Source organism: Cupressus sempervirens, chromosome 6 (assembly GCF_028749045.1).
Source record: "Cupressus sempervirens isolate cs-2001-9-10 chromosome 6, ASM2874904v1, whole genome shotgun sequence".
NCBI lineage: Eukaryota > Viridiplantae > Streptophyta > Pinopsida > Cupressales > Cupressaceae > Cupressus > Cupressus sempervirens.
In genome coordinates this window covers 184,367,729-184,382,335 of record NC_143123.1, presented here as the reverse complement: position 1 = coordinate 184,382,335, position 14,607 = coordinate 184,367,729, and positions in this window count along the sequence as shown.

Genomic DNA, 14,607 nt, shown 5'->3' with positions numbered 1-14,607 from the left:
CCTATTATCTTTAAATATGTAGTATTTTGTTCCAAATATTTTTAAATATTTCACATTAGGAGCATATCCATACCATAGTTCAAAAGGTGCAGCATTTGTACCTTTCTTGACTTGTACTCTATTTAAGGTATATACAACAATATTGATAGCTTCTCTCTAATATTTTTGAGATACATTCTTCTCCATCATTAATGTTCTTGCATAGTCCATTATTGATATGTTTCTCCTTTCAGCTATTCCATTCCAAGGAGGGGTCCTTGGTGCTGATATTTTTCTTTTAATTCCTCTATCATTGCATAATTTATTGAGCTCATTGGGAATGAATTCACCACCTCCCTTAGATCCAAACACTTCAGAATCTTCCATGTTTCTTTGTCAAATCTAGCCAAATACCACTTAAATAATTGAAAAGCATCAGATTTAGCTTTAAGAAACATCACAGTCATCATCCTAGAATAGTCATAAAAAAAAAAAATGAAATACTTATCTCTACAATAGCTTTGAACATCAATAGGTCCACAAAGGTTAGTATGAACCAATTCCAAAATATCACTAGATGCATATGTTTTCTCTTGAAACTAGACTTTGTTATTTTTCTCAATTGACATTGTTTACACATTGCATTGTCAGAAGTCTTTAGTTTAGGAAACCTTCTCACTTTATTCATCTTATAATATTTATCAAATTGTCAAAATTCACATGACATAACCTTTTGTGCCATAACCAAAGATTTTCTTGTCATTCAAACAAACATGTCTTTCTAGATAAATCTAGATAGAATAAGTTACCTCTCACCTAATCACCACTTCCAATCATCTTACCATCGACATCATATATCTTGGCCTTTCTATGATGGAATTAAACTCTGTATCCTAATTTTTTTAGCTATGAAACACTCCCAGTAAACATTGTCACACTTGATTATGTCAGTCAATTGAATTGTACCTTTACATTTCATAATACATGGAATATCATTACCAAATTTAACACATTCACCTTTGTATGGTCCAATATCCTCAATTTTTTTTTAGCACTAGTCATATGATTAGAACATCCACTATCAATTATCCATATCTCACTTTTGTTTACATATGAAATTAAAGTAGTTTCCTCATCTTGATTAGAACCTTCTTTCATATGAAACATAGACAAATTCATCAACATTACTCTCATATTAAGTTTCAATTTCTTCTTCAACAATATAACAAGATTTCTTACCTTTTCCATCCTTGTTCTTCTTGTAGTCTTGATCATCTCTTCTTCCTTTATAGTTGCTTTCCTTTCTCTCATTCTTGTCTTCATCTACATGACCAACCTTGTTGCATGAATTTTTTATTATATGTAATTCACCTTTGTCTCTTGAAAATTTATTTTAAATAAGTGCTTCAAGTTCATCAAGCTCATCATCAAAAATGTCACTATCACTCTTCACATATTTATCTTTTCTTTTGCTAAGAACCAATTATGACTTAAAAGTAGATTCAGTAGCAACATGTGTGTAGTTTTCAAAGCATCCACAATAGATACAGATAATCACACTATTATTCCCCTCGAGGGTACTATGTCTATTTTGAGAATTATCTCTTCCATCATGAACTGCACTTGAATTGTCAACCTAGGGATGTAGAACTTGAAATGGGTCAACATAGTATGTGCACTAAGTTCCTTTGAGTCTTAACATCTATGCTGTAGGAAAGTAAAATGTGTGAAAGGAATCTATACTACTGGTACAAAATAGTAAACATGCTTGGAATAACAACTGATAACTGTAGAAAATTTTAAAAAATGAATTCAAAGCTAGTTAATCAACTCAAACATCCACTATGATCATTTCCCACAAGTGCTGTAGGAACTTTCATAGTAACTATGTTGCAGGACTAATAGAGTAAATCTATCTTAAAAAAAAAATCTACAAGAAATGAATCTACTCTACCTAAATCTATTCCACCTCCCAAGTGGGCCCCCTTGGTTGGATTCACCTAACTAAGAACACAACAGGTATTCCAAAATCACTTTCTCATTAGAATTCTTCTTTTGCTATATGATTGAATAATACATAGAGAACATAAAAGAGCAACTTCATAATCCTTCTGACTAACTAACTAACTAACTTTCTCCCTCTTTTCTTATATATATAGAGGATTGGAATTTATTACATAACATAAAACCATGAGCAAACATTGTAAGAAAAAGGAAAAATGTCAAACATGACTTTAAAACATTGATTGAACAACAAAATTATAGTCCACAAATAACATAGCAAGTCAAGTCTCTTGGAAATAACTCTTCTCGCAGACATGGATTAATACTCAAAACTGACCTGCACTTCCCATGCTATGATTGATCTTCATTACTCCTTCTTTAATATAGTGTTTACCACTCTTTGTACCACTTCTTCATTTCTTGCAAATTAGAACCATTCGAACACATATGCACAACAACATTTCTACTCTTATTCAAATATTAAAACATAGCTCAAAATATTTATATGAAATACTGCACTTTATATATAATATTAAACAAGGTTTGTCATATCCATTATCCATAGGTTTAATAAGTTCTAGCTACATTTAGCATAAGACAAATATGTTGGAAATGTTTTTCACAAGGCTCAAAGAGTAAGTTCAGACTATATAAAAACTATACCAAATTTGAGACATTAATATGCCTCATCATCTGTCCTCCACTATGTAAATGCTTGTCCTTAAGCATTGTACTTCTTTGCCATTGCTCTAAAATCTCCCATTGTAGTCTTCCCCTATTTCCCACTTTTGAAGGTGTAGAGATATCCTCTAGTTCATCTCCAATGCTCACCCAAGTGTTCTTCAATTAATGGGTCTAACCTGGTAGCACTATTTTCATATAGGCACTAGAGAAGAGTAGGAGGTTGAAAAGTTAGTGGCATCCATAGCTCTTTCCTAATTTTCCTTCCCAATTTCACATATTTCCACTCTATTATCTATGGCCTCAAAATTAACAGGGCCATGTGGTTCAACCTTCTTGAAAGGTTTAGGCAGTCTGCTCCATCTATTTCTAAGCCCTGCAATTGTTCTTTGTTGTGTAAAATTAGGAAGTGTCTGATATTCTTTGTAAATTTTTTCCCTTTCTTAATTTCTAGTGTTGGCCTTCCATGAGTTAATTTGAATCAATCTCTTAAGAGATCATAAGGCTTATGGGATTCAACCCAGAGTGGTAGTGGTTTAGACTTTTCAAGATCCCTATAGGTATCCAACTGTCTATAATAATTTGTTTCATTATGCATCCATGACATTAGAGCTCTTAAGTGAACACCCCCTATGTAAAGCAAGGGATTCCACTTTGTTTCATGTGGAATTATGAAATTATGCAAATAGAGTTGACACAACAAGTTCTTTTTCCATGAAGGTAGAGTCTGATACACATTATAAAAATCTTGAGCATTCTTAAATTCAAAATTAATATTTCTCAATATCATCATTAACTGAAATAACATAAAATATTATTTTAAAGAAATAGCATACACCCTTGGGGTGGTCTATAGGCCATAACTTGATCAACTAACTTCAAAGCTTTATTCATTTGCTACTTCTATTTTTCTAGTTGCTCCTTTAAGGATTCAATTTCCTCATCTTTGTCAAATATTGCCTTCTGCATCTGATTTCTTTCTTTCTTCCATAAGGTTTTTTGAAAAATAAAATGATTGTATAGACAAAACAATATTGACTGAATTGTGGATGACAAAAATTCTTGAGCTTTAGATTTCATCTTTTGATCTTTGGCAACTTGTTGGAAATGCTGGGTGTACTAGGAAGATTTATAAGGTATAAGAGAAACATTAGAATATTCAGGGACTGATAGCAATGTAGGTTGATCATTGCTAGGGGCTTCTTCTAGAACAATAGTAGGATTTTATTTGCACATTTCCTGATTCTCTTGTGATATCTCCTTGATAGGCACATTTGCATGTGTTTCTACATTTTGGGGCTCTAATTGCACAAGAGAATCATTTGGGACATTTTCAACTACCGATTTTGTGTGAGTCTTTGAAATTTGGGCATTTGGAATTCCAATGGAAACTAGGGATGACTGACCTCGCATACAAGGGCTTCTACATATAAGAATCTCTTTAGCTTTGACCATTTTATGAGTTTGTTTTTGTTTAGGCATGGGTGGAGTAGATGTTGTAGGAATAGTTGCTGCAGGAATAGATCTTTTCCTTTTTGTTACTTTAACAGAGGGGTTCTGGGCTTCCTTTTCAAGGTTAGGGATTTCTTCACTAACCTTACTCTTGCCTTTTTCTGTAGAAGAACTCTAAATAAAATCCTCTAAAATAGATTGAATTAGTCTATTTGGAGAGGGTTCTTTTTTTGGTTTAGCTGAATTTTGACTCGCCTATGTGATATCTTCCTCATTTTCTAAGTTTCGAGGAATAAGGTTAGCTTGAGGCTGTAAGGTCTTGGATTCAACAAATTCTACCCATGAAATAGGGGAGGAATCTCTAAGAGATCTTTCAACTAGAAATTTAATGAGGGAATGATGGGAAATAAAATTTTCCTTTCCTTTTTGAGTTTCCTCAACACTTATACACAACATATTATAAAGAAAGTTGAGAACATTAACCTGCATGTTATGTCTTATGCAATTGAGCAATTTAAAATGATGATCATGCAAGTTTAAAAACCTACCTTCACAAGTTAAATACCTAATAATATGGGTTTTTAACTCTAGATATGGAGGTGGAAGAGAAAGTCTCTTACATCCTTGTTTTGTAATGTCTAGTTATAGGTCACTTGACTGAGCGAATTGTGCCCTTGAGGACCTAGCATCATGTTCATTTGGATAATGCTCCCCAATTGCTAGTAATCCTATGGCTTCTACTATCCTTTCTTTGGTAGAAATCACTATTAATCCCCAAACTAAGGCTTCCCCTTCATCAAATGTTGTCATGAACTCCATTGCCACTTCTTCATTGAACTCTATTAATTGTAAAAAGTAACCAAGCCATCTGCAAGCATGAAATCGCCTAACTGCTTCAATGTTCGTGAGCAAAACATTATGAATGACTGGCTCATACCTCTTTAACTATCCACCCATCTTCAAAATGTCTAGCTTCCACTCTCACAGCTGTGATAATTTTTTCCCCCTCTTTCTTCTGCAAATTCCCTCTTTCTATGAGTTTCAAACTAATCTTTATGAAAAATGTCGTATGCCGTTACCACTTTGCTTAACAAGACCCCTTCATTTCTAGTGTGTAAAATAATGATACATTAATAATGAAGGACATCAAGGCTTTAACTGAAGGTGTTCTCACAATAACTCTTAGTCCTTTCAATCACGCCAAGTATAGGTGATCTTTTCCCAAAAATCTCAATGAAAAGGTATGATAGATACATAAAGATTTTAAAAATTAATGAAAAATATTAGACTACTACCAAAGTAAAGCCTATAACATGGACATGACTTAGGATAATGTGGAGGTGACACATGGAAATTAATACACTTTCTTGGCTCCCCACTAAAATTTGACAAGTGTCCACACTTTAAAATTTTTAGTATAAGAATGAGAAACTGGCTTAAGTCTTATATGATATATATAATGTACTATTATATAAATATCAAAACCTATATTGTAAAAATGAATAAAGAGTAAAATAAATTGTTATACCTAAAAATTTGAGCTTTTACATCAGCATGTAGGTTGATGAGGTGGCGAATGTTGATGATCACAAATAAAGTGCTGACAAAATTATTTATTAAAAGTAGTAAAAATAGAATGTGTGGGTGACGTGGAGTGTAAGTGGATGGTAGATAGAGAGATGAGATGTATTGATATGAAGAAAAAGAAAAGTGAATGGAACAATGGTCCTCATATTAAATGAGGTTTTATTATGGAGGCTCTTGAAATTTTGTCATGGTATGGCTGCAAGAAGAAGGTTTTCACCCTCTATTGTAGGAACTATGTTCATAGGAGTTGTTGAACTAGTTGGTTGGAATTTCTGCAAGAACTATGCTTTAGTCTATGGTTTATGATAGAGATGCAACCTATGGTCATTTACAAGTAACTTAAATTGGACAAGATAAATGGTTTTTAGTTGCACTGCGCCATTGTCAAATACATGTTGAATTTCATAAGGCCCTAACCATCGAGTTTGCAATTTTCCTGGATTCTCTTTGAAGTGAGAATCGTAGAGGAGAGCCCAATCTCCTTCTTGGAATTGTTTATTCTTAATATGTGCATCATGCCACTACTTTCACTACTATTGAATAATTTATGTTCTTTCCAAAGCCATATTTCTTATTTCATCTAGCAAATTCAAGTGGAGAAGTCTCTCTTCTTGTGCTGCAGGAAGACTGATGTTCAACCCTAAAGCGGTGCATACTTTTTTATGCTCAAATTCAATAGGTAACATGGCTGATTTACCATAAATAAGCTCAAATGGAGTGAATCCAGTTGTTGTTTTCCATGTGGTCATGTATACCCAAACAACTTTAGTTAATCTGCTGGTCCAATCCTTCTTGTGTATGTACACTGTCTTAGTTAGAATGGCTTCAATTTCTCTATTAGTGACCTATGCTTTCCCATTTTCTTGAGGGTGATAGGGACTAGACTTATGATGTCTTATACTGTACTCTTTCATAACTTTAGTGATCAAGTTTGATGTGAATTGGGCTCCTTAATCTATAACAAGTTCTCTAGGGACTCCATAATGAGTGAATATTTCTTCATATAGGAATTTGGCTACTTTCTCATCTCTTGCATGTTTCATTGCTCTAACTTCCACCCATTTGGTTACATAATCTGTACATACTAAGATGTAGGATTTGCCACTAGATGGTGGGTCAATTGGATCTATGAAGTCTGTTGCCCTAGTTTTCATCCTGTGACCATTTTGTAAAAGTGGAAAATTTAGTGTCTCAGTTAAGCTTGGGTATGTATGAGTCTAGTTTTAATTCCCCTTATTCGGAAAGAGTCTTCATTGAGTTTTCATCTTTCCCTTCCCCCCACATTTCATAGGTGGGTGGTTTTCCTTTTTGTTGTGAGTCTTACAAGTAGTTTAGTACCTAACACAATGGAGATTCTTGCAACATGAAAAAAATATTCACAAAGATGAGCTTGCTCATGGTTTATCATATTTACAATGACAAAAAGGAAGCTTTCAAAAAATTGAGCATCGCCTTCTCCTCGGCAAGGTTTCAACCCATGAAGGTGATTTCCTGCAAAGAGCAACAAATGAGGCTCATGAATTGATGTAAGAAGGTAATGAGATATCTTATGGAAAATCCCTATTTTCACTACAATATTATACCTTGGGAAAAATTCAAGATTCATCATAGTGCTCAGAATCATCATAGGTGGAAAACTCAAAACTAACTTCTCCTCGATGGGCTTTTGACCCATGAAGTCTGTTTTCTGCCAAAGGCAATTGTAAAGGAAAGAAATGAGTAAGTGGGCCCCTTTTCAAATTTTGTAGTCCTTTTAATATTTTCCAAACCCAAAGGAAATATTAACTCAAAGGATAAAGCTTAAAGGAAAACCTACGTAGAAAAGTGGGAATCGTCTTCTCCTCAGGGTTTTCAACCCATGAGGATGATTTTCTGCATTCAAGAGAAAATCAACTTTGTAAGTGTATTGGGCCCACAAATTACACATAAAACATCTTAAGATGATAATGGAAACAATATAACCATTGAAATAAAGGTATACTGAGTATAATTCAATTAGGCGTATATTTCCTTATGAGGTACTTTGTTCATAATTCTCTGAAACTTAATGGGAAAAGGAAAAGTAAGTATGAAAGAAATGAAAGTTATCGTTGGGCCAATAGAAATAGTGAAAAGACACCAAAATATCTGCTAGAGCTTCCACATTTATTGGTTCAACAAATTTATCCTTTCATTCATTAATGTGGCATGAATCTTGAAGATCAACAAATGAATTGGGACTCCTATATAGATGGAAACATAATAGTTATTCAAACTACCACTTTTTCTTGGACGAATATTTTTTTAAATTGCACAATGCTTTCAAATAGTCTGTATTTGTGAATTCAATATCCTATTATTCATCTAGATTCAAAATTTCAATTTACTTCATTCTTAGATAGAATGGCAACTAGGTTTGCGGATTTTGATGGGCTAAATGGAATCAAATCCACATTGTAGAATTTCATGTATACTTCACTCTATTTTTATGATATGCAAGATTTCCAAAGGAGGATGAAGTTGGAGCTAATTCATCCCTTAGCTGAGAAGCTCCAAGGATGTGGACTAGTAGAGGCAATTGGTTTCCCAGTGGCAGTCCAAACTCCATAATTGATTTATGAATGCATAAATCACTACAATCCAGATACCAAATAGATTGTGTTACCTAATCATTCAATATTAATCTCCATCGATAGGAAAACTGTGGTGAATTGCCTCTGAGTTCCAAAACAGGAGGAGTTTTCAGACTTGACACGAGAAGGAGCAGTTTCTGAGTTCTCTGCAAAGAAGATGGCATGGAGGAAGGAAATTATGCAATCCTAGTTTCAAAAGACACAGAGCACCAAGAGTAAGGTACCCAAAACTCTATTTGGTACTAATCTCAAACCTAAGATTGTAGACATTCTAGTTCTCCTACGTAGATTGAAAAGTGAGGTAGAAGCTCTAAATTTTGTTGAACAATATTTCTTTTTGGTACAGGTTATTTGTTCAGATATGCAATATATTGATTGGGCTCATGAGGTAAATGAAAATATTTCCAATGCTCTTACTGCCACAAAGTTCTACAACACTTTCTATATGTCTTTCTTTCTAATTTACACGATAACATCTCTACACTTATGGTTGGGGCTTCCAAGAATATAAAACTTTCCTAATAATGTGAAGTGTTATGAGTTCTATCCATGTTTAAAATTGCAAAATAGTTATGCAGAGTATGTCAATGTTAATGAAACATTCAAAATGAGAATTTGTAGGGAACTCCAAGGATGCCCAAAGAGGAGATTCAATCCAGAGGCAATGGTGGCTATTAGTTAGTTTGGAAGCTATTTTTTCCAATTCTCATCTTTCTCATATTTGCATCTTGTAGCTTTCAATGGATTCCCCTTGAAGCTTCCCATGTATCTAAGTGACATGATCGTGTTGATAGAGATTGTAAGGCAGGTGGTCCAGGTGAATGTGCTAAGCAGAAGCTTGAGGAAGAAGGGATATGACTTCCCTATGAAAGTAAGAGCTTTCAATTGTGAGTCCCAATCTGATGCAAAGAATATACTCAAAGTGTTTGAGATGAAATACAAATTGAAGATGTATGAGGTCTTGAGACCTATGTTTGATCTAAATGGATATGCTAGGGAGGTGTTGCAAATTGGGAGTGTGATCAAACACATTACCATGGTTGAAGATTATTGGGTGGATTGTAAAGATGAATTTGAAAGTCAAGATCATGCTTTCGCTAGGCTCATGGTAGAGAAAATAAAAACATATAAATCAATCTTAATGTTGAAGGATTGGAGGATGATGGGAAATATATGTATAGTAATACAAATCTGACTAAGTTAAGAAACACTCCCATCAATTTAGAGTCTTATGAGGATGCTAAGGAAGATTTAGACACTATGATGGCCTAAATCATCAAAAGAATTGGGAAATGGGTCGAATGGACAGCCAAAAGGAGCTAGAGTAAAGGCACAACCACTCAAGCTTCTCCAAAAACTACAACTCCCTCTTCCTCCTAGGGTGCTACACCAAGCATAACACTGGCTATCATTCAAGGACCAGCTCAACCTTTGGGAGGAGGAGACCAACCTCTAGAAAAGAGCATCCCCATATCTAAGACATGTCATGATGGCGCCCTCCCAATTATTGGAACCCAAACTTATGTTGAGGAGAAGAAGATGGAGGAGCCAAAGGATAGTGCTATTACCTTAGTTCCCTTTCCTCATGTTACACAACTCCCCTCTCCTCATGTCACCCTAGTTCCCTCACCTCATCATAGCCTAGTTCCACCAGTAAGTGCTACACTTCTACAACCCAATGGCTCCCTAGTGCAGATAGTAGATTTGGGAGATGGAAAGAGTAGTAGTAGTGAATCTACTGAATCTAATGAGGCAACTAAGAGAACCTCAAAGGTGGATAAAGGTCAGAGCTCTTCCAAGCTCATTTCTCAGGCCCTATAGAATCCCTTCTCTTTAACTATGATGACAATCACTCTAGCCAAGAAGAAGATGTTTAACATCGACTCACTTGGGATGGCCTCCAAGGTGATAGACACTGATTCCTAGTTAGAGGATACTTTGGAGAGAAAGAGAAAATTGAAAGATGAAAGCATCCCTACCAAGGATACCATATACCTTGCAGTTCATTCTGGATTTGCATTAACCAAGGTGAGAAGTAGAAAACCTTGTCTATACTTGGGCAAGATCTAGAAATAGGGCACCTAACAATGGAGATAGCCAAGACCAACAAAGAAGGAAGAATTGAAGATATGACTACTGATGATTTTACTCTACACTCGATAGACCTTGGAGAGGCTAGACATGACACTAAGGTTGGCTTGTGGAAGTCAACCAATGAAGTAATTGAGGGATAATTAGAAAACCTCAAGTTGGAAAAAGTTAGGATGAAGGCTGAGATAGAAGAGTTGAATAGATTCATCAGAAAATTGGTCACTCCATTAGAAACTATCTCCAGATTATCAGTAACAAGAAATACTATTGCTGCCAAAGTTCAAACCCTTATCTCTCAACTTCAGGAAGATAGGCACTTTGGCAAAATTGGTAAAGACTAGACTAGGAAGCTCAAATTAGAGGGAGTCTCTATTATAGAACAAATTGGCAATGTTATCTTAAGATTAGAAATAGAGAAGGGTAACATCTTAGCAAATAGCAATACTTTGGCTAGAGAAAGAGTGAAGAGCGATGATTGCATCTCTCTTCTGAAGATAACCATTCAAATGAAAGCAAAGGAAGCCATTGAAGCAAAAATCTTGCCAAAGGGAGATGAACCTCTATTCGAATAGCTTTAGAGCATGTAATTCAAGTCAGAAATGGTCTTATTAGAAGAAAAAGGACTTAAGGAAATAGAGGATAAAGTGAAGAAGACCCAAGATAGAGGATTTGAACTTGTGAGGGGACTACATACAGATTCATAGACTAGTGGCCAAGGGAAAGCACTCATTGGGATAAATTTCATGAAGGAGAATTTCTCCAAATTCTTAGATAGTATGACTGATGCATTTTCTAGTAATTAAAACAGAGTTGCAAAACTCTAGAAACTCAGTGGATGCATACACATGGCCATAGATGAATTTCCAAATCAATTGAATTTTGTGAAGGAGTTGGCTAGGGAGCATTCTAAGTGGCTCTTGAGATACACCAACATACATGTGCCTAGGCATGAAGAGATAATCACAATCATAGTTGCTACTAAGGCCTATAGAACAAAAGTAGAAAAGGGGAAGAAGACACAGTGATTCACATTCCACCCCCTTTTCACTTTCTTATGTAATTATTGCAATATGAAAAATTGGTTTCTTTCCATTTTTCATTCTTTGAGGAGATGAACCGATTGAATTTCTATTGTAACGATCATATTGTAATACCCCAAAATTGGCACATTGCCATATTAACCAACTTTGGTTTATTCAACTATTCCTAAGTCCTATTTTAGTAGGCAATTCTAATTCTAATAATTGCTACTTGACCTAGGTGTCAAATGCAAAAAACCATAATTTGCATTAATCACACTATTTATTTAATTCTTAAGTATTGACTCAAATTAGCTACATAAACCTATTGATTTAATTTAATTTAATTATAAGTATTCTACTTTAATTAAATTAAAATCACCTCTTTAGCTAATGTACAAAGGAATTAAATACATTTAATTTAATAAGATATCTCCTCTTTTTAATTATTAAATTTAATTAGTCAATTAGTTAAAGTTATCCATTTATGAGGTCATATTCTATTTTATTAAATTAAATATTCACTCAAAAAAGGTAGTTAGTTAGCTCCTTTTATCACTCAAAAGGACTTAGTTAACTCCTTTTATCACTCAAAAAGGACTTAGTTAACTCCTTTTATCGCTCAAAAAGGACTCAGTTAACTCCTTTTATCACTCAAAAGGACTCAGTTAACTCCTTTTATCACTCAAAGACAACCAGTTAACTCCCTTTTCATGAGGAAGTTACCTTTATGACTGGCTCTCCTCTTTGATCTTGACTGTCCATTTCAATTAATCTCAACCGTCAATTACCTCTTGGATTCTATAAAAGAAGCTCTCCATTCCTCATTATAGAAGATGAATTTTAGAATTTGTGTCAAATTTATGCTGAAATTCTTACTCACTTTGCTCACATTTGCATAGCTTTATTTCTTTCATTGTAATATCATTTAGATTTTAAATATGCATCCATTTAGCATACTATGCTTCTTCATTTCTTAGATTAATAATTGCATCTCTCATCTAGATTAATTGTACTTTCATTTAGCTTCATAAATCCTTCATTCTAGAGATTTGGTTGCCAACTTCTCATTCTAAGAGCAAAGGCATAATCCATCTAGTTAGAAGTCAACATGTCACTTTGTTAGACTTTTTGAATAAACAATACAATGCTTATTTCAGGATGATCTCATAGGTAATGACCATGTTGAAGTGTATGTGAGGATTAGAGGCCCCCCAACTTCACATATACATTTCTGGCACCCACTGTAGGGCTCGAAAAATCAATTTTTCTAGCCTCATTTTCTATATTTTCTGCATTTTTATTATTCTATCCATACAGGTTTCCAGATTTTTGCATAAGAAATCTAATTTTTGTGTGAAGACCTGAAGATTTCACGTCTTCCTCTACACTTTCTTGAGTGGAAAAGTGCATAATCATGTAGATTCTCGTGTGGTGCACATCATTTCTTTGCATGGGTCTGTGCATGATTTTGCATGGAATTTTGCAACAGAAATGTGAAATACAATTTTTCAAATTCCAGTTTATCAAGATGTTTGTTTGACTAATAGTTTTCTCTAGAGCAATTTATTTCTGATTTCTATTTTTTTCTTCTATAGCTTAATAGCGGTTTGCAGGACATTTTGAGAAATCTATAATTTATTAAAAAAAAAAGAGTATTTTTCAAATTTTGACTTTTGAATTTTTCATAGGTTTTGGCTTTTTTGAAGTTGTTTTATGGGTATCAAAAAGAACAAAAAAAGTTAAATTTTATTTTCCCATAGTTAGGCTTCCATTTGACTAATGGTGTTTTTTGAAGCATTTTATTTCTAATTTCTAGTTTTCAACAGCTTAACAGTGGTTTGCAGGACGCTTGACAAAGATACCTTTTATCCAAATACTTAGAACATATACTGACTACGTGAATGCAGGACGCTTGTCAAAGATATGCATGATGAAGATTTGTTTCGAACCCACATAACCATTGTGTTTTCTTTTTATTTCTTTTCACACATAGTATAAATAGGGCTTGTGAACTTCGTAGGGTGCAAGACAGGGGAATAGGGGAGTATGCTCTTTGCCACTTGGAGGTCATGACCAAGGGTAATAAGAAACCTATAAGCCTTTGAAAGATGACATCCGAGGGAGGCAAGCAAGTTAGTGGTTCTCCCAAATGAAGCCTTTAATGAAGAGATGATGATTTCCTTATAGAGGATCAAAGTCTTGCAATAGGACAAGGTGGGATCAATTAAGCTAACTTAGTGATCAACATGTCTTATGTGTTTAGGTGAGGAAACAAGGTAGACGAGTATGCTCTTTCCCCTTGAGGGAAATCAAAAACTTTGACCCTTAGATCCAAACCACTAGTTTCAGTCAATCCTTTAGAGGGCCTGCCAGAGTGATCCAACCTCTGAGAATGACCCAAGTGAGCACACTCCTTTTGCTAAAGATTCCACCTCACTATAATAAAGAAGATTTGGTGATTGAAAGACTCCAAAGCCATATTAATTTCCTCTTCTTCATTCTGATATCACATATCAAGAAGAGGCTCTATAAACTACACTGGTTAGCGCTGACCCCAGTCTTGCTAGTCAAGAGTGTGCACTTACAGATGCTGGTGTGGGCTACTGGCATCAACTTCACTTGTGAATCCACTAGGGATTAGTATGAATGGAAGCCAAGTAAAAACCTCTTAGTTAGTTGCTACCTAGTTCACCTTCGAAAGTAGGCATAATCTTTTTGAAAGGAGGCGGAAGAATCTCTCCTGTAGAACTCACCATAGGCATGCAACTAGGCATTGGAAGGTGGTATATGTTCTTGACACCCACCACAAGGGTGTTCATTTAGCATATATGTTATTCATCCCTTTGAATACACCAAAAAAATGGGCACACTCTAGGGGGTGACACGGCTATGTGAGGTGCACGCATGTACATAAGTTGTGGGACAAAGGTTTTGCCTTCTCTACCAATTTTGTTTTTTAGGGATAAAAGCATGTTTGTCATTGAGTCTTTAAACATTGTCCAAACCTATCAAACAAACTAAACCTCAAGACTCCCCCACCCCTCCGAGTTACTTTGTCCTCGGTTGGGTTGTTTGAAACTACTACTTGCTTCCTGTGTTTATCTGGAAACCAATTGTCTTGTTCAAAACAACCAAAATACTGTCCAAAACTTGAAAATAGTCTTATTGCCTATCTGAAA